At 35.9% G+C, this 22,261-nt stretch overlaps 1 long non-coding RNA gene across 1 annotated transcript in view; it reads right to left on the minus strand.

Annotated features, from left to right (window-relative positions):
* Positions 1 to 6,795: 6,795 nt before the first annotated feature.
* LOC110209683 (uncharacterized) overlaps positions 6,796 to 22,261 on the minus strand; it is a 46,525-nt gene continuing 31,059 nt past the window's right edge. The window contains exon 4 of the long non-coding RNA XR_013484164.1: positions 6,796 to 7,295. This is a non-coding gene — a long non-coding RNA (uncharacterized LOC110209683). The remainder of the gene's footprint in view (positions 7,296 to 22,261) is intronic.

Consider the following 22,261-nt stretch of genomic DNA (forward strand, 5'->3'; position numbering starts at 1 on the left):
AAGTTTTTTCAATGGCAAAAAAAAGGAAACTTGAAGATGTTGGGGAATGTTATCTCCCTCATGACTTCACTGATCTATTGATCCCAGTTAGCGACCATTCACAGTCTTTTAAGATATTTAGGAATTTTATCATACAGTCTAATCCAAAAAGCATTTATTAAACTGGACCATAGGGATACAAAGACAAAAACTTCTCTGCCCTTCACAAGTTTATATACTACTGGATGGCCAATCATGAGGCTAATACCAATGCTAATTGGTGGAAAAACTTTAACTTGCTCCTTTTGTCTTACCTAAGCCAGTTCACCCCTTCTTAGTCAGCCCAGCATCCCTGTTCTCCCAGAGGATCATCATATTAATGCCGACTTAGTGGAGACAATGCAACAGCTTTAGTCACACTGCAGTTCAGACCCCCCCAAGATCAAGAAATCCATCAGCCTCAGCCTCCCAGTAGAAGGGGTTGTAGTAATGAGCCAGTATTCCAGGCTGGTAAACACCACCAGACACATACATACATATACATATACATATATGTACACATACACACATGTATGTATGTATATACAGAGTATATATGTACATATGTAAATATATATTTGTACACATGGATAGCTTTTACATAAACATGAGAAATGGTCTTCAAGAAAAGCTGGATGCTCTTTTTGTCTTGGCTAAGAATTGGAAATCAAGGGGATGCCCATCAGTTGGAGAATGGCTGAACAAGCTGTGGCATATGATTGAGATGGCATAGTATTGTGCTTAAGAAATGACAAGTATGACAATTTCAGAAATATCTGGAAAGACATATATGAACTGATACAAAGTAAAGTAAGAAGAACCAGGAGAACCCATAGGTTGGACTAAGGTGCCATAAGTGCTTTTTCAATCAATCAGTCATAAGGCATTTATTGTTTCAGGCCCTAGGCCATGTGCTGTGAATATAAAGACAAAAAAAGAAATGTCTCTACCTTCAAGGATTTTACATCCATTAGCAATAACAACATGTACACATACAAGGAAATTTAAAACCGTACAGAGGAAGGTGTTATTTTTGGGAAGGAGGGGTGGCTGAGATCATGACATGCCTTATATAGCTTGAGCCGTGTTTTGGAGAAAGTGAAAGATTCTTAGAGGCTAAAATGACATTCCAGGCATAGGCTTCAACTTGTCCAAAAGTACAGAGGTAGAAGATAGAAAAGGAATTATAATGTAGTGGGAACAGAAAATAGGCCAATTTGCCTGAAACTAGAATGTAAAGCAGAACAATAATTCTGGAATGATATTCTGGAACCAGATTTTGAAGGATTTTCAATGTGCAAAAGGATTTTATATTTCATCCTAGTGGCGATAGGTTCTCTTAGAGATTTTTGGAGCAGAGTACCATGGTCAGAACTGACCTTTAGAAATATGACTTTGGCAGCTGTGTGAAGGATGGATTGTGGAGCTCAGAGACTTCAGGAAGACAGATCAATAAGAAGCCATTACAATAGTCTGGGTAAGAGGCAAGGAAGTACTGGACTATAATGGTCACCATCAGAATGGAGATAAAGGAATGGATGTGAGATATGTTAAGACTTGACAACTAAGTGGGCTTTAAGGTAGTGAGGAAGGACAAAGAGTTCAGGATCTGAGATTCTGGTGACAGGAAGGATGATGGTTCCGGTTCAGAGATTCTAAGATTTTTTGATTCTGTATCCTGCACAATTTGTAGGCTCCTTCTTTGTACATGGTTTAGAGCTCTCAGAACCTCCTGAAACCTCTCTGCCAAACTTGGCTTCCTATATGCCAAGCAAGAGCATAAACTGCATAAACTGGATGCTTTCATTACCTCCTCCATATTTTGTGTTACATATAAATATATCATTTATTCATTAAATATGCCTCATACATATTTGCATATGACTTGACTAGAGTTGTTTCTGTTGCCATGTTAGAAAATATTAATAAAATGCTTTCTAAGTCCTTACATTTCCTCCCATTTTAATTAAATTTTGATATGTTTGTTATTGGCAAAGACCATTTAAGTGAAATAAAAGGAAAATCAATAAAAATGTCTAGACCTCAAGAAGGCAAATATATCCAATGTGACTGGGCTGGTTACAAATGCACTGAGCTGGGACATTTTTACAAAATTCACTCTGATTTTTGTGAGAGCAATTTAAGGGCACATTTGCTATGTGAAACATGCCTTAATTATTACCGATTACTTTCTGTTGCATTGAGGGAAAACTAGCCTTTTTTGTCAGAGAAGCTTCCTGTTCCAGAGTCACTTCTGCCTCCCACATAGCACCCTTTTCCTTTTGCCTGCCCCTTTTCTAGAACACCTGATATGTGCCAACTTCTATACTTAAAACATTCCAAAAGAGTAACTTCCAGGTTGCTAGTTAATTGGTGCCACCCTGCCCATGAGCGGAGAGGCGGTGACTCAAGCAGAAACCACTTGAGAAGGACTCTTTCCTTTGTATAAAAACACTTTAGCTAGATGTTCCAATCTAGGACTGGTCATGACACCTGTCTGAGTTCATTCAGGAGCTGCATTGATTCATGAAACCAGAAATCCTAAATCATCATGCAGAGTTACTTCTACTTAGGACTTAGACCTAGGGTGGAGAACCTACAGCCTCGAAGCCATATGTGGCCTTCTAGGTCCTTGGATGTGGCCTTTTGACCCAGTCCAAGTTTTACAGAACAAATCCTTTTATTAAGGGGATTTGTTCTGTGAAGTTTGGATTCAGTCAAAGGGCTACCCCCTTAATAAAATGATTTGTTCTGTAAAACTTGGACTCAGTCAAAAGGACGCATCCAAGGACCTAGAAGGCCACATACAGCCTCGAGGCTACAGGTTCCCCCACCCCTGACTTAGACTATTATGCTCAACATTCCCTGATAATATCCCTCCCCTGGCCCTTGGAGGTTTTTAGTCCCCATTAAGAAAGAGTTAATGGGCTTCCCTAGCTTAGAGGTCAGTCTTGAATCTAGGTTAAAGAGGGATTCCTGTGAGCTTCCCTTCTACCATTTGCTTCCTTCTCCCTACTTCCTGATGCTTTAAATGTATCCAGCTAAGGGATATAGACCTCTTTGGGAAATTTCCTTGGCCCACTAGCTGTCCTGCATGCCCAGAATTCTGTCCCTCCTCATCTTCACCTTTAGGCTTTCCTGACTTCCTTCAAGTTCTACCTAAAATCCCACCCTCTACAGGAAGCCTTTCCCAATCCCCCTTAATCCAGTACCTTCCCTCTGCTGACTACCTCCAATTTATCCCATATACATCTTGTTTGTATGCAATTATTTGCATGTTGCCTCCCCCATTAGACTGTGAGCTCCTTGAGAGCAAAAACTGTTTTTGCCTTTCTTTTTATCCACGAAACTTAGCACTATGCCACTATGGCAAATAGTAAGCACTTAATAAATATTTATTCACTGAACTACCCTCCCCCCCAAAAAAAAAAAGACCTAGTCCTTTCAGCATTAAGTGGCTTACCTAATTCTCCAGCAAAGTCATTTTAGTCTCAACAACAGACTCTGACAAGAGAAATCCAAGCTTGGATGAGAAAGATTTCTATCCATGTTCTGGTATACTGAATGCCTTTCTTTGAATAGCAGCAGTAAGCAAATTCATTTGAAAAGTGCATCAAAGCAGTTCATGGGCTGGCTTCATGTAGAAAACACGAAATGCTGAAGATCATTTAAAGGGCAGTTTTGTTGGAAACTAGCTGAAGTCTTGGAATTGCTTTGGGATTTACATTTTTTTCTGCGTTCTCCAGTTTTATTTATTAATTTAAGCTATCAAACATAGAGAGTTCTTTGAGAATGCCTTTGCAAATTTCAACCAGTTTTGCTGAGTAATAAAACTATTGTATATACAACACTATATATTTGTTTTTGAAGATGAATTGATGGTAGATAGATAATAGCTACCTAAACAGATACTTAGATAGATAGGTATACAAAAATGAATATGTGCATGACACTGAAAAAAAAATCCTTTTTTCCACAGAATCTCAAATTTTGAAGGATCCTTAGAGACAACCCAGCCCATCTACTACCTAAACAATAATGTTCTCCCCAGGGGTCTTGATATTTTGTCATTTGACCTATGGTGGGGATGTACAGCTTCCATCTTCTAAATCAGTCCATTCCAGTTTAGAATAGTTCTAATTGGTTCAAAGTTTTTTTTTCTTTGAATAAATTTACCTCTTTGTATTTTTAGTCATTACTTCTTGTTTTGCCCTTTGGGGCTAAAAAGAACATAAGCCTAATTCATTTTCTACAACAGACCTTAAATATTTTCATAGCTCTCATTTTCCCCCCGAATTCCCTCTTCTCTAAGCCCCATAGTCCCACATGCTTCATCTGATCCATATTCTTGATTCCTTTCAACATCTCCTGGTTGCAATCCTCTGTACACACTCCAGCTTGTTATACATTTCCTACAACTGAACATAGCCTAAAATAGATTGAACAGGGCTAAATATAGTGAGGGTGGGGGGGGTGTCTCATTGTCTCTAATCCTGAACACAATAATAATGAAAAGAGTTGTTTCATTTTTTTTTAATCTGAAACCATGATATCATCAGCTTAGGGAGCAATCAGGAAATAAATTTCCTCAACAAATTTGTGTCTTCACTAGCTATATAAAAATATTTCTGGGGCCACTGAAAAGTCAAGGAACTTAGGCAGCCAACCAACACTATAGGTGAGCTTTGAACCCAGATATTTCTCATTCTCTATCACATTAAGTGACTTGACCTGTTGTTCAGTCATTTCAGGCATATCCAACTCTTTGTAACCCCATTTGGGACTTTCTTGGCAAAGGTACAGGAGTGGTTTGCCATTTCCTTTTCCATTTCATTTTACAGATCAGGAACCGAAGAGAAAAATTGGATTATGTGACAGGGTCTGGGGTCACACAGATCAACTGGTAAATGTCTGAGGCTAGTTTTGAACTTAAGAAAATGAGTCTTTGTGACTTGAGACCTGGCACTCTATCCACTACACCACCTAGCTGTTCAATTTGGCCTAAGGTTGCATAATTAATAGTGTCTGAGCCAAGTTTTGAGCCTACAACAAGACTAACATTCTGCACATTTTGCTATGCAGCTTTTTTGTGTTTATTTAAATATACAAATGGTTGGGTTACATTAACTTCTTTGGCTGACAGATAGATCACTGACTTATATTTCACTTACAAATACACTGAAATCACCATATCTTTTCTCAGCAAACTTTTGTCTAACTCTGTCTTTGCCACCAAACCTTGTGAAAATGATTGGTCTGAACCTGAATTTGTGACTTTACATTTATTGCTAATAAATTTCATCTTATTAGATTGATTCTAGTCTATCCTGCTGTGAAGAGGCACATTTAATTAGAATGTAATTTTCAGGCTATAATTATTCCATGAAGAACTATTTCAAATGAGACTTCAGGGGAATAGCTTGAGGGCAAAATTAAATACCAAAGGTCCCTAAACTCTACCTCTTAGTAATAAATCTGTGGTGAGAGCAATTAAGTGTCCCTAGCATTCAAGAGATAATAAATAGGATGTACAGAAGATTTGATCAAAAACTTCAGGATCCTATTGTAAATTCCTTCAGTCTGTTGTTTGAAATTTCAGTGGATAAATTCTCCAATACATTAATGTTCAAATGAGATGAACAGGAAATTCTCAAAGGAAGCAAATTGATCGTCAGTAGCCATATTTTTAAAAATGCTCAAAACTGATGATAGAGAAATCCAAATTTGCACAACTCTGAAGTTCCACTTCAAACCAATCAGGTGGGGAAAGATGACAGAAAAATAGGAAAGTGATAATTATTGGAATGGCTTTGGGAGAATAGGCAGCATCTTGAATTCATCATACCATTTTAGACAACAATTTGTAATTATATACTACAAAAGTCACTAAAATGTGCATACCCTTTAACCCAAGAATAAAATCTATAAGTAAATACCCCCCAAAAAATAAAAAAGAGGCAAAAGATACATATTTACAAAAATATTTATAGCGTCATTTTTGGTAGCAAAAACCTTGGGGAAAACAGAGGTGCCAATCAATTGAGACGCTGCTGATCCAATTATGAATATGAATTATGAATATTATTATGAATAATATGAATATAATGGAATGTTGTTATGCCATAATAAATAACAAAAGGGATGAACTCCTAGAAACCCAGGATGAAATATGAACTGATGTAGAGTGAGGCAATCTAAATGATTCTAGATCATCAAAATATACCATAAATGCAGTGTGCAAAGGGAAAAGCCTTCAGAACTCTGATCAATTCATCAACCAACCAAGACCCTAAAGGACTGATGATGAAGCAGTCCACCCACTGCTTGACAGGGAGGTAGGTGGACTTGAGTTGCAGGTAGAGACATACATTGTCAAATAGGGTTAGTATATGGTTTTGATTTGCTTAATTGTTATGAATTTTTTTTAATTGGTAGAAGGGTTTTGACGTAAGAGGGGATCTAGCAATACTAGTTGCTGCCACCCCATAAAGGAATGCATAGAGGATCATTTCAGCATTTTTTAAAATGCACAGAAAAGAAGTGTAGAACAGAAGGAGTCAGAAACAAGCAGAACAGCTTTAAAAATGCTATCTTTAATTTATTATACAATTTTTCAAAGAAATTCAAGCTATATACAACAGAGGTTTGTGATTTCATATGAAAATCTTTTTTTCTATTCTTTGTATATAGAAATATTCATATTTATTGATACTTTTAAGCTGAAAATAAAAATAAAAATTGTTTTAACAGATAAAAATTTTGAAATTTCAGTGGATGCTTAATAAACATGAATTTTCCACTTCTGATTGAAAACTGAAAATAACATGTAGAATGAATGAATGATTTGTTTGTTTATTTCTTTATTAAACATTTACTATGTGGAAAACACTGCCCTAAGTGTTGGGAAAACAAATAAGACAACCAAACAAAGTAAGGCAAGCCCTGATCTCAAGAGCTTACATCTAATAGGGGAAATAACACTTAAGAAAGATTTCAGCTACAAGTCAAACAGAAAGACTCTGCAGCAAAGGAGATGGTTATGCCTCTTTTCAAATGTCATGTAACCAGTAAAATCATATCTCTTTCTGAGGTAAAACCATTTGAAAGAGTCAAAGACGTTGGTGGCCAATCATTTTTTTTTCTGCGTCTTCAATAGCTGGGGGTATAGCATCTACAGGGGCAGTTACCTTGCTGCATCTCTATATGGATTGCTTCCTAGGATGATGGTGCAATGCTTTCCCCAAGGCTCTTGAGTTCAGGGTCCTGGGCTGTTTCCACTAGAATATGAGGGAAGATAGTGATCAAGATAGTGATTGTAGTTTGACTTTCCCAGCACATGTTGCCTCATGTCTCTCCCTCAAGGTGTCCCACTGCTTCAACTAGGCTGGTTTGCCTACACTCTGGATGGCAGTTAGTTGGGAGTTGGAAGGTATGACTGGACCCTTTCCTACAGAAGTTGCTTCCCCAGATGGCTGGGCTGGAAGCAGGAATTGTGATCTAGAGGATGCTGCCTGTCCCAGGGTTCTTGTGCTCTTCACAAAGTATATGTCAAAGAAGTGAACTTTGCCTCTTAGTTTATGGTCAAAAATTGAGGCCATTACCAATGAGATCTCTCTTCTGCCCTCTTCCTCATCTCCTATCACTCAGGTGCCTTCTACCACTATTTCCTCCTTTACTCTTGTCTCACATTATGAAGTGGCTTTATTCTTTTTTTTTTTTTTATTTTTTGGCAATTGAGGATAAGTGACTTGCCCAGGGTCACACAGCTAGTAACTTTCAAGTGTTTGGTCCAATCCATCCTCCATTCATCCTCCAATGTGTTTTTTTTTAAAGCACAGGTCCTACCATGTTACCCCTACTCAATAAACACAAGTGGCTGGAGGGCAGCTAAGTGGTGCAGGGGTTGGGGGGCACAGCTAGGTGGCACAGTGGATAGAGCACTGGCCCTGGATTTAGGAGGACCTGGGTTCAAGTCTCGCCTCTGTCACATAACACGTACTAGCTGTGTAACCCTGGGCAAATCACTTAACCCCACTGCCTAGCCAAAAAAAAAAAAAAACAAACAAACCAAAACTCAAGCGGCTTCCTATTGTCTGTAGAAGTAAATACAGAATTCTCTGTTTGACATTCAAAGCCCTTCATAACCTAGTTCCCTCTTGCCTTTCCAGTCTTTTTACACTTTACTCCCCAACATGTACTCTTTATTCAAGTGATACTGGCCTCCTAGTTGCTCTGAAAAAGAGAACCTCTATCTCCTGGCTCTGAGTGTTCTCTTTGACTGTCACCCATGCCTGGAATACTTGCCTTTCTTTGTTATTGCTATTGATCTCCCTGTCTTCCTTTAAATTATAACTGAAATCCTACGTTTTACTGGAAGCTTTCCTCAACCCATCTTAATTTCTAATGCCTTTTTTCTATTAATTATTTCCTATTTATGGTGTATACAGTTTTTTGTGTATATTTATTTGTATCTTGTCTTTCTCATTAGATTGTAAGCTCCTAGATCCAGGGCAGGAGCTATCTTTTCCCCTTCTTTTTATCTCCAGTGCTTGGCACAATGTCTGATATATGGTAAGTGCTTAATAAATGTTTATTGATTGAAATGCTCTCTAATTGGCCATATCACTAAAAAAAAAAACCTCGGCTGAATGGAGAGGAACCTTATTCTAAATATAACGTAAGAAAAAACTGGTGGAGAGTAAAGGGTTAAAGCAAAGGACTTAAGTTAGCCAACACAGCAACTTGCTACTTTGGTTGAAAACCACAGGAAAGAGCACTTAGGACTTAGACAAAGACCACTTTAGACTGACCTCTGAGTCTTTGGAGATCATTATTGTAAAAGTCTTACATTTTGAGGTTGTCAGTTGTTTATTTTGTCTTGCTACTTTACATAACAACGCTTATCAAAAGCATTTTTTAATTAGACTGGACCTGCAATAGCTTGAGTTTGGGTGCCCAAGAAGGAAACACCTTCTACCAAAGCAGATCCACAGCTCTCCTTCAATTTTATAAACTTAGAAAATTACCCTGGGCAATGAGAGGTTAAGTGATTTGCTAGTGGCCACAGGCCAATTTCTCAGAATAAAGACTTCAACCTAGGTCTTCCTGATTTCAAAGTAGGCCATGCATCCCCTACTCCCACTGTCAATTCTCAAACATTTTAGTTTTTATTAAATGTTCCCACTAGTTGAAAAACTTTTCCCCCCATTAAGTGCCTGTCTTGGACATGCAATGTGGTACAGTGGCAAAAGCACTGACTTTTTGAGTCAGCAGACCTAGGTTCAAATCCTATGCCTGCCACTTATTAAATCCATGATATTGGGCATCCAATTTCCATATCTTTAAAATACATGAGTTAGATTAGATTAGAGATAATTAAATTTTTCTGTGTTGTTGACTCCTTTGGGAGACTGTTAATACCTGATACTTTTTATAATAATTATTTTAAATAAACAAAATAAACTACATAAACTTACAAAGGAAATGAGTTATATTGAAATAGTTATTAAAATATAAAAAACTTTATAACATACCAACATATCCAGTTGTGAGTCTAACTATACTAATTTTGAAGCAGTGATGCGTATAAACAATATTTTGACATATCTGTAACAATTATGAAGTGATATAAAATATATGTGATTACTATTATTGACCAAAGTATTGCTAATACTAATAAGGTATATGGCTTCCATTCATAATTGGAATGTATGGGGTGCTCAGAGAGGACTAGCAACTCTTGTGTGAAGGTTTGCTGAGTCCTTTTCAAGGCTGCTCATCCACCTTTGGTGTCCATCTGTCACCCAACTTTCACCTGTGTCTCCAATGAGCTATAGAATGTAGAGACAGGATAAACGAGGTTGAGGGTCAGTTAGTTAGGAGGATATCTACCCCAAACATGTGAAGACTTCTCCCAGTGGAATGGGCAGATGAGAACAATTTGTTCCAATGGGCAATGAAGGTGGCAGGAGCAGAAGCCGTGGTGGCAGTCCCAGGCTGAGGATGAGCACTAGCACACCAGAGCTTGTGGCTGCAGTGGATCAGGGACCCTCACCACAATTCCAGGGCAGAAAAGAGTGTTTGTGGTCACTCACAGACCAGAGGGAGTAGTAAACACACTTCTCCTTAGATCATACCATCTTGGAAGAACTGAAAACTTTCAGATCCCTAGAAGTATCTCTGAAAACAGCTGCACAAAGCATCTGAAGCTTGGGACAGTGAGCCCTCCACCCTGGAAACAAAGTCTTACTTTAGCATAGAGTTGAAAGTCAAGAAATAGGTTGGGGAAATGAGCAGACAACAACAAAAAAAGTTCTGACCATCAAAAGTTACTTTAGCGACAAGGAGGCTCAAAATGCGTACTCAGAAGACAACAAAGTCAAAGTTCCTACATCCAAAGTCTCCAAGAAAAACATAAATTGGTCTCAGATCATGGGAGATCTCAAAAAAGATTTTGAAAATAAAGTAAGACAGAGGGAAAAATTGGGAAGAGAAATGGGAGTGATGCAATATCATGAAAAAAGAGTCAACAGCTTGGTAAAGAGGATACAAAAAATATTGAAGAAAATAACACCTTAAAAAAGCAGACTTAGAACAAATGGTAAGAGGTACAAAAAGCCAATGATTAGAAGAATGCCTTAAAAAGCAGAATTGACCAAATGGAAAAAGAGACACAAAATTTCACTGAAAAAAAAAACTCCTTAAAAAGTAGAATTGGCCAAATGGAAAAGGAGATACAAAAGCTCACTAAAGAAAATAATTCATTAAAAATTAGAATTGAGCAAATGGAAGCTAATGATTTTATGAGAAATCAAGAAACAATAAAATAAAACCAAAAGAATGGGGGCAACTAGGTGGCAAAATGGATAGAGCACTGGCCCTGGAGTCAGGAGGACCTGAGTTCAAATTCAGCCTCAGACACATAATAGTCACCAGCTGTATGACCCTGGGCAAGTCGCTTAACTCCTCACTAAATTGCCTCACTAAAGAAAAAAAAGAAAGAATGAAAAAAATTGGAAAACAATGTAAAATTTCTCAGTGAAGACTATTTATGGACCAAAGATTTCTGGTGTATCTCAACTACTCAGCACTGAAGGAGCCACATAGATCAGTAATAAGCACATGATCCTTAAAAGATGGGCTGAACACTTCCATAGTGCTCATAACAGACCATCGTCATCCAATGCTGAAGCCATTGACCATACACTTCAGGTTGAAGGCAATCCCTTTCTAGCCAAACTTCCAGTTGAAAAAGAAGTATTGAATGCCATTGGGCTCTTCTCATGTGGCAAAGTGCATGGAGTTGATTCCATCCCAGCAGAGATCCATAAGGCAAGGGGCCAATTGTTACTTCAGAAGATGACTGAAATCTTCCAGGTTACATGTCAAGAGGAGGTTCTGCCCTAGGAGATCAAGCAAGGCTCCATTGGCCATTTCTATGAAAGAAAAGGAAACAGGTTGTCTTGTGAAAATTACAGGGGGTAGGGGTGTCTCTCTCTTAGTTATTGCCAGCAAGTCCTTGACAGAGTCCTCCCTAATAGGCTGATCCTTCACTTGGAAGATGTTCATCTACTTGAGAGCTATTGTGGCTTCAGAAAGGGTCAAGGAATGGTTGACATGGTATTTGCTGCCCAACAACTCCAGGAGAAATGCCAAGAACAGAGCAAATGACCATATACCATGTTCGTCAATCTAACCAAGACCTCTAATACTATAAGTCCTGAGGGTCTGTGGAAGATAATGGCAACATTTGGTTGCCAGAGTTCATGGGTATTACATGCCAGTTTCATAGTGGTATGCTTGCAGAAGTTCTTAATAAAAGATGATGTTCTCATACTTTCCCAGTCACCAGTAGAGTAAAGCAGGGCTATGTGCTTGCTCCATGTTGTTAAATGCCTGCCACAAGATAAAAATGGCATCGAGGTCCACTACTAGATTGTTGGTAAACTTGAAAAGGCTGCAAGCCAAGACTAAAGTGGTGGGAGAGTTGGTACATTTTTTTGTTTGTTTGCAGATGTTTATGCATTCAATGCAGCCTCAGAGGCTGAGATGGAATAAAGTAAGGGTTGATTTTCCACCACTTGTGCTAATTATGGCCTGACAATCACACCAACAAAACAGAGGTTCTCCACCAGCCAGCACTGCATCATCCATATGTGGAGCCATCCATTATAGCAAATGAAGAAATCCTGAATGTTGTGGATAAGTTCGCTTACCCTGGCAGTGTACTTTCTAGGGATGTACACATAGATAATTAAATTGACGCACACATTACCAGAGCTAACTCAGCATTTTGGAGGCTCTGAAGGAATACATGGGAAACAAGTGGCATTAGACTGCCTACCAAACTGAAGATCTACAGAGCCATTGTGCTGCCCCCATTGTTGTATAACTGTGAAACCAGAACAGAATAGCAGCACCATGCTAGGAAGTTTAATTACTTCCATTTGAATTGTCTTAAGATTCTGAAGATTACCTGGCAAAATAAAGTATGAGACACTGAGGTCCTCTCTCAAAATGAACTTCCAAAAATTCAAACTCGGCTGCAACTCTAATGGGCTAGCTACAGCCTGAATGCCAAATGCATGTATACCTATGAGATTATTTTATGGAGAACTTGTACAAGACAAGCATCCACAATATCAGTAAAAGTGGTCCAGGGACACTCTCAAGGCCTTTATGAAGAATGTTAATATTGATTATGAGACATGGGAGATGCTGCCACAGGTCCACCTAGCATGGCATGCCCTCATCAAAGAAGATGCTGTGCCCTGTGAGCAAAGCAGAATCACAGTAGCACAAAGGAAATGTGAGATATGCAAGTCTAGAGACATCTCAATCCCAAATGTTCAGAGGAACTATTTGTGCCCAACCCTGTGGTACAGCCTCTCAAGCTTGTATTGGACTGATCACAGTTGAACACACAGTACCTTGACCCCAGCATCATAATGTCATTGGTCCTCTTTGAGTACAAAAGCCAAATTAGCAGTTCAAAGATGGGAAATGTGAATTTACAATCAATGAAAAAGAAAGAAAAGCAATTGTTAGGAGCTATTTTGCCCAACTATATGCCAATAAAACTCACAACCTAAATGAAATTGATGAATATTTACCAAAAAAAAAGGAAATTTCCCAGATTAACAGATGAGAAAACAGAATATTTAAATGACCTTGTCTTAGAAAAAAGAAATTGAACAAGCCATAAATGAACTTCCTATTAAAAAAAACAAGGGCCAAATGGATTTACAAGTCAATTCTACCAAATATTTAAAGCGCAATTAATTCTAATAACATATAAACTCCTTGAAAAAATAGTAGGAGATAAGGTTCTTTGTTAAAAGACAGAGGGGAAAAAAATGTGACATCTGTGAGGTCTGAGGAGAGAAGAGTCATTTTGGAGTAGCTTTGGTGTGGTGTTTAGTAAAGAATGAGGAAAGTCATAAAAAGCTCATATCATTGTGGAATAATAAAGGTCTGATTGAAATAAGATCACATAAATTTTTATTGGGTCCTGTCAGAATGATTATGTGTATCTTCCAGTATTATTCAGAATCTCCTGAGTGGGATTATGGGTTAATATGTTATTAGCGATGGCAAGATGACATCTCTGTGGATGTAGATGGAGTGAAGATGCACATTATGGAAGTTAATAGAGTTGAAGAGCTGTTAGACCAGGGTGCTCAATCAGATATAAGTGTGCATATTGAAGCTCTTGAGTATAAAGGTGGCATTAGCTGATAATGGAAAACTGAGGCAAATAATTAAATCCTTGAGAAAGCTATGAGCATGTCTGTTAGATGACTGTGACAAGGTTCTAGAATAGGTAATAGAGATAAATTGAACCTCAAAGAAGGAGAGGAAAGAAAACCGGCTATTTTAAGCAATATTTGGGGAAAGTAAATAAAACCACTACCTGGGAAAGAGAAAAGGCAGAATTGCTCCTATGGTGATTATAATTTTTTTGTCAAGAAAAACAATATAAGCAGTTGAAATAACAGGATAAATATGCTAAAATGAAGTTTATGCCCTAAATAAATAAGGAAATTAAAAAGAGCAGCTAGTTATCTTTGATGAATCCAAGTCAACAAATCCAGATGAAAATACATCTTAGGACACTGAAAGAACCAGTACATATGGTCGTTGAGTCACTGTCAATGGTCTTTGAAAGAATGTGGAGAATTGGAAAGGTACCAAAGCAGTGGAAAAGGGTAAATGTCCCCATTTTCAAAGGAAAAGAAAATCCTTTTCCAGGTATGTGTTGTACTAGGTAGCCTCAACTCTGAAATTCTGATTCTGTGAAGGCAAATTGTATTTGACTGTAATTATTTGAGAGACGGTGGAGTATATATTTGTGTTTGTCTATAGTCAATGGACAAAATCCACTTAGACTTTCAACAATGGGACAGTTTCACAGCAAATATACACACATGTACATATAGATATACATATACATATATATATAGTGTATATATATATATGTATAAATGTTTGTATGTATTATAAAATCTGAGTCACCATGGAACTAAGAGAGATTATTTAGAAACAAATGATTATAGCACCATGGAGCTAGAATTGGAAAGAATCTTAGAGATTGTCTAGTTCAATTTCTTTATTCAACAGATAAAGAAACTGAGGCCCAAGAAATGACATGCTCCAGATTACATGAGTAATAAATAACAGATAAATTCAGCTTGACCGATTATGAATGTAGTGATCCTTTCATTACAATGGGCATCCTAAACTTACGAATGCAGAGGATAGATTGAACGTGAAGACCATCATATACCAAATGAGAATGGGGGAAGAGGTTAAGGGAAGAACAGACACAAACATCCTTTCTTCTTTCAATCCATCCAAGTCATGAACTTGATACACATCACCATTTTGAGTACTCTCCTCTAAATGTTCTCCAGTGTATCAATGACCTGCTTAAAATATGGAACTGAGGACTGAACACAAAGCTACAGGTGTGGTCTGAGCAGGGCAGAGTATCATGAGACCATCACTTCTTTATTCCTGGAAGCTATGCCTCCCTTAATATAGCTTTAAAGCACATTAGTTCTTCTGGCTTCCTAACCAGTTCTTATGGCATTTGAGCCCTGAGCAGTTTCTCACACTTCTTCTAGAAATTCTCTTCTTCCTTGTTTTTTGTTTGTTTGTTTTGGGTTTTGGGTTTTTGTGTGTGTGTGTGTGTGTGTGTGTGTGTGTGTGTGTGTGTGTGTGTAATTACCCACTCTGAGTTCTGCTTCCAACTCTCCTCTAGGTTCTTTCTCAGTATCCTTTGTTGGATCATGAAATTTCTCCCAATCCCTAACTAAAGTGAAGAGAGAGAGGCAACAGCAGCAGAGTGGGAGTGGGAATAAGGAGTATAAATACATTTATGGTCTTTTCCCCATGGAATATCTACATAGTTGGCACCCAGCAGGATACCTCTAGCTCTCAAAGCAATGAAAGATTTGAAGCTGTCCAACTCCAGTGGTCTGAATACATGGTCCTTAGGAAGGGCCAAACTGTACAAAGATCTGATAAAAACAATAACTAGAAATAGTGGAAAGAGATAAAGTGGATGGCAAGAAAGCTGACAGAAAAAGTATTGATAAGCCAACCCCTAAACTAAAAAAAAAAAAGTAATGACATAAAAGGAAAGAAAAAATGATCAAGTTAAAACTAAAGGAAACAACAGAATGAAGAAATAATACCCAGTAGTAAAACCCCAAAAGGAAAACTCAAAAGACCTGGTTAAAAAATCTATGACAGGGGGGATGGTCATGACACCACTGAGCAATTGATTCTCCTCCCTCATCAACTCATTTAAAGATATCACAGAAGGAGCACAATCAGAGATAATTAGGTGTTAATGGTTTAAACAAAATATAAATATGTGTCTACACATTTTTAACCCTTTGCCAAGTGTGAACACAGAATGACAGAACAGTGAGCTATGTCCCTGGTGGTCAATTAAAAAAAAAACTAGCTTGCCAGGCTTTGAAGCAGTCTAGGTAGAAAATGGCTTTATGGAATATAACCTCTGACAATCTATAGGAGAGTCACATAGGAGAAACAGCACATACCTTGAGAGTGGAAAATATAACCTAATAAGTATAAATGTGAATGTAAATTAATTAATTTTCCAAAAACTGAAAACAATAGCAGAATGGATAAGAAAATAAAACTCAACTGTTTGCTGCATACAAGAAATATATCTAAATATAAAGACAGTGAAAATAAGAGGCTAGAACAAAACTTAGTCTCTTGAGTGCTTCTTTAAAATATGAACTTGAATGTTATTCAAGAAAAAAAAATATAACCATAAAAATTCACAATCCAGAGAGAGATAAACAGAGAAAGTATATTATATTTTTGGCATAATGGAAAATGAATATGTGTGTGTATAAACACTAAATGACAATATGTAAATTCATAAAGGAAAAGGTAGATAGTAAAACAAAAACAGAGGAAGACTTTTTCAGAGTTGGAAATTGTCATATAAAGAATTGGTCTTAAATGTAAAAAGACAAATTTTAAACTTTCCTTATAGATCATAAACCGTAAAGATAGTGCTTAATACAAGCAATACAAGCAAAGGATACAAAATTGAGTCAAGACTAAATTATAACATCAATCAATTAGTAAATAAACATTTATTAAGTGCCTACTCTGTGCCAAGCATGATGCCAAATGCTAGAAATACAAAAAGAGGCAAAAGGTAGTTCCTGCACTTAAGGATCTTACAGTGTAAGAGGAGACAACAAGTAATTAGAATAAACAATTAAATCAAACAAAAATATTTAAAAGAGAATTATAACAATGAGACCATATAACAACATTTTGTGGATGTGTGTTGCCAATACATCTAAGGGGAAAAAAATCCTGCCTCTGAAAATATAAAATTACAAAACTAAAAAAATTAATGAACCTAGCATTCAGTTTTTAAAACTTATAAACCAACAAACTAATAAACCCAAAACAAGTTTCACAAAAGAAGGAATTTTGAAAATGAGAATAGACAAAATTTAGAATAGAAGGAATTAGAAGTGAAAAACAATACTAAGCTTTGGCTTTCTGAGCAGTTTACCACAACTAATAAATTATTAGCTAAACTGAGAAAGAGAAATAAAATTGCCAAAATAAAAAAATTCAAAGTTAATTCACAATGAATGGAAAGGGTAAAGAGAAACGAACATTTAAAGGAAATGGATGATTATGCACTAACATATAAAATACTGAGCTAATCAAATAGGAAATGGAGATACTAAAAAATCCTACTTCGAGCAGAAAAATTGAGCAACTAATAAATGAATATAAAAACAAACCAAATTCTAGTTAAATTAAATTTACAAGTAGAATCTATCAAAAATTTTAAAAAACAATTTATATTTTTGCTCTAAAGATTTCAATTATACAGAATAATTTCAATAATAGAAAAAGAAGCTACTGTATTCAGCTAGAGTGTTTCTCTTCAAATAAAGAAGTGAAAGGAAATAAAGAAGAGAAAGAAAACCATGTTTTTTTTTAAAAAAAGAATGAATTTTGGTGGTGTTATATGAACTAGCACTATTTTATCAGTGTAGATACACCTTTAAGTTTAAATGTCCTTCATGGATAAAAATGAATTAATCTCTAACTTACACAATTGTCCAGAGTAAAGAGAACTATATTGACTTTCCTCCTGTCAGAGACGGAGCTTGAATCTAGATTTCCACATTGCCATTATTCATAGAGATTTAAAGAAATACAAGATTGAAAAGAACTATTTAGTCTAACTCACACCTAAAAAAATAAAAAAAGGAAGGAAAACTCCACTACAACACACCCAACACCTGGCCATCCAGCTTTTATTGGAAGACCAGCAGTGATCAAGAAAAAGCTCAGCAGCACATTCCTGTCAGCACCTTCCACTTTGGGATAGCTCTAATTATTAGCATGTTTTCATTATATGAAGCCTAAATATTCCTCTTTCCAACTCTCACCCACCAACTTCTCTTTCTTCAATTCAAGTGATGATAGCTACTAGTTTTTCTGCCTAGAATCAGAGCAAATCTAAATCCTTTTCCACATTATCCTCTTCTAACTAGTTAAAGACAGCAATCATGCCTCTCTTGATCCTTTTATTCTCCTGCCTAACATCCGTTCCTTCAACTGATCCTGTTATGAAATAGATTCAAATAGATTTACCATTCTGGCTCATTGTCTCAAGACATTCTCTAGACCAGATGTTGCAAACCATGTGCCTCACTGGCTAAAAATGGTCCTTACATTTTAAAATAAAGTTTTATTGTATTTTAAATGTAAAAAAAACCCAAAACATTTTTTTAGCTCATGGTTTTATAAAAATAGGCAGAAGGCCCAATTTGGCTCTTTGGTTGTATTTTGCGACTGTATTACAGATTATCATCTTTTCTCAAAAACATTGCTCAGATTAAACAAAAAATTTCCAACATAGACTGACCAAAATATCAATATATTACTTCCTCTTTCCAGAAATTAATTTCTTTAAAATATCCCAATGTTGCATTAGCCTATTTGATGCTATAGCTCAGTGGTGCCTTATAATGAGCTTCTAGTCCACTAAAATTTCCCAAACTTTTTCATTCAAAGTGCTCTTTAATAGGGTACCCTGTTCCCCACATCATATAGTTGCAAAGGTATTTTCTTTTCATAAATACTAATGCTATTTTTTCCAATTACATGAAAAAAACATTTTTAACATTCTTTATAATGTTGAGTTCCAAATTCTCTCCTTTTCCCCCTTCCTTGAGAAGGCAAGCAATGATGCAGATTGTATATGTGCAGTCTTGCAAAACATATTTCTACATTAGTCATTTTGTGAAAGAAAACACAGATCAACCTCCCACCCCCCAAAAAATAATTTAAGTCTGCTATGATCTGCATTCAGATTACCTCAGTTCTTTCTCTTAAGGTGGATAACATTTTTAATTCTAAATGCTTTGGAATTGTCTTGGATCATTGCATTCTGAGAACAGCTAAGTCTTTCACAGTTAATTATCTTACAATATTGCTATTTATTGTGCATACTGTTCTTTTGGTTCTATTCACCTCACTATGCATCAGTTCACATAAGTATTCCCAGATTTTTCTGAAACCATTCTGCTCCTCATTTCTTAAGCACAAAAGTAGTCCATTATAAAAATATACCAGAACTTATTAAGCCATTCCCCAATTTATGGGTATCCCCTCAATTTCCAATCCTTTGCTGTCAAAAAAAAAAGAGATGCTGTAAATATTTTTTCGTAAATGTAAGTCCTTTTTCTTTTTTATCTCTTTGGGATGGAGGCTTAGCAATGGTGTTGCTGGGCAACAGGTTTATACCCTTTGGGGCATAGTTCCAAATTGCTCTCCAGAATGGTTGGATCAGTTCACAATTTCACCAACAATGCATTAGTGTCCCTATTTTTCAACACCCCCTCCAACATTCGTCATCTTCTTTTGGGTCATATTAGCCAATCTGACAGGTCTAAGATGGTGCCTCAGAATTGTTTTAATTTGCATTTATCTAATCAACAGTAATTTAGAGCACTTTTTCATATGACTCTAAATAGCTTTGATTTTTTTTTCTTCTGAAAACTGCCTGTTCATATTCTTTGACCTTTATCAATTGTGGAATCACTTGTATTCTTATAAACTTGACTCAGTTGTCTCTATTTGAGAAAGATCTGTATCAGAGAAATTTGCTAGAATGTCCCCCTACTTTTCTGCTTTCCTTTTAATCTTGCCTGCATTGGTTTTGTTTGTGCAAAAATATTTTCATTTGGGGCAGCTAGGTGGCGCAGTAGATAGAGCACTGGCCCTGTATTCAGGAGGACCTGAGTTCAAATTGACCTCAGACACATAACACTTGCTAGCTGTGTGACCCTGGGGAAGTCACTTCACCCCATTGCCCAGCCAAAAAGAAATTTTAATTTAATGTAAGCAAAATTATCAATTTTGTATTCCATAATGTTTTTATTTATTGTTTGCACCTAGATTCTTCCTCATCCATAGATCTGACAGGTAAAATATTGCAAGCTCTCCTAATGTGCTTATGGTATCACCCTTTTTGTCTAAATCATGTGCCCATTTTCATTTTATCTTGGTATATGGTAATGATTTTAAATGGAATTTCTTTTCCTATCTTTTTCTACTAGACTTTATATGTAATCTGTAGAAATGTTGATGATTTATGTGAGTTTATTTGAATATCCTACAACTTTGCTAAAAGTGTTATTTCAACTACTGTTTCAGCTGATTCTCTAGAATTCTCTAAGTATACCTTCATATAATTCGCAAAAGTGATAGTTTTATTTCCTTGTTGCCTATTCTAATTCCTTTGATTTCTTCCCCCCCCATTGCCATAGCTAACATTTTTACTACTATATTGAATAATAGTGGTGATAATAGCAGGTATTCTTGCTTCAAACCTGATCTTATTAGGAAAGCTTCTAGTTTATCCTCATTACAGATAGTACTTGCTGAAGGTTTTAGATATTACTTATCATTTTAAGGAAAGCTCCATTTATTCCTGTGCTTTCCAGTGTTTTTAATATGAATAAGTGTTGTATTATGTCAAAAGGTTTTTTTTCTGTATCTATTGAGATAATCAGATGGTTTTTGCTTTTTTTTTTATTATTGATATGGTCAATTACACTGTCAGTTTTCCTAATATTGAACTAGCCCTGCATTCTTGGTATAAATCTCACTTTCTCATAGTATGTAATTTTTTAGGCTGCATTGCTGTAATCTCCTTATTAGTATTTTATTTAAAAATTTTTGCATGAATATTAACTAGAAAAAATTGATCTATAATTTTCTTTCCCTATTTTTCCTCTTCCCAGTTTAGGTATCAGTACCATGTCTGTGTCATAAATGAAATTTTGTAGGACTTCTTCTTTGCTTATTTTTCTAAATATTTTATAGAGTATTGGAATGAATTGTTCCATAAATATTTAGTAAAATCCACTTATAAATCCATATGGACCTGGGTTGTTTTTTTTTTAGGAAGCTCATTTATAGATTGTTAAATTTCCTTTTCTAAGATATGGTTATTTAAGTATTTTATTTCCTCTGGGTAATTTTTATTTATGTAAATATTCATCCATTTCATGTACATTGTCAGATTTATTGGTATAAAATTGGGAAAATAATTCCTAATAATTGCTTTAGTTTTCTCTTCATTGGTGGTGAATTCACCCTTTTCATTTTTGGTACCAGTAATTTCATTTTCCTCCTTACTTTTTATTCAAATCAATCAATACATTATCTATTCATTGTTCTTTTACCATAAAACCAGCTCTTAATTTTATTTATTAGTTCAACAGTTTTCTTACTTTCAACTTTATTAATCTCTCCTTTAATTTTCAGGGTTTCCAATCTGGATTTTAATTGGGTATTCTAATGTTTTTATTCATTTTGAACTTAAATACAAAAGACAAAAAAATAACATTCCAATGTACACAGCACAACATAAAAAGAGGATTCAGTACAAAACCATGAATTTCTGTTTTGTACTTTTTACTTTTTTTATAAACTATGTAAAAAGTACTACTCATTGTTTTCAAATCTACCATGCTTTTCTGTGCTTCCTTCTAAGTTTTCTTTTGTTCTCTTTCTGCGCTTTTGTTTCTTTTTCTCTCTCCCCACCCCACCCTAGAGAAGTTTACAATTAGATACAAAAATGTATGTATAGGCTCATACACATATACACATATGCATATACATGCTATACATAATTCTATTTCTATAGTTCTTTTTCTGGAGATGGATGATATCTTCTTTCATAAGTCCATTGTAGTTGATTTGGGTATTTATAATACTCAAAATGACTTAGTTATTCAAAGTTTTTCTGAGAATAATAGTGCTTCTATTGTGTACAACATTCTCTTGGTTCTGCTCATTTCACTCCACTATTTCATGCAAGTCTATCCATATTTTTCTAAGATCATTGAGCTCATCATTTCTTATAGCACAATACCATTTCATCACAATCATACACCAGAACTTGTTTGGCTATTCTTCAATTAATGGTCAACCCCCTAATTTCTTTTTTTTTAAAAAAAGAAATTATTCTGAACTTAAGAAATGAAAAAAGCATTTCCAAAACATAATATTTATGCTTATTTCACTCTTCATTATGTAATGTAAGTCTAATCATGCTTTTCTAAGATCATTGAACTCATCATTTCTTATGGTACAGTAGTATTCCATTATGACCATTTACAACATCTTGTTCAGCCATTCCCTAATTGAT

The sequence above is a fragment of the Phascolarctos cinereus genome, unplaced genomic scaffold, assembly GCF_003287225.1.
Source record: "Phascolarctos cinereus isolate Bilbo 61053 unplaced genomic scaffold, phaCin_HiC Scaffold_9;HRSCAF=440, whole genome shotgun sequence".
Lineage (NCBI taxonomy): Eukaryota > Metazoa > Chordata > Mammalia > Diprotodontia > Phascolarctidae > Phascolarctos > Phascolarctos cinereus.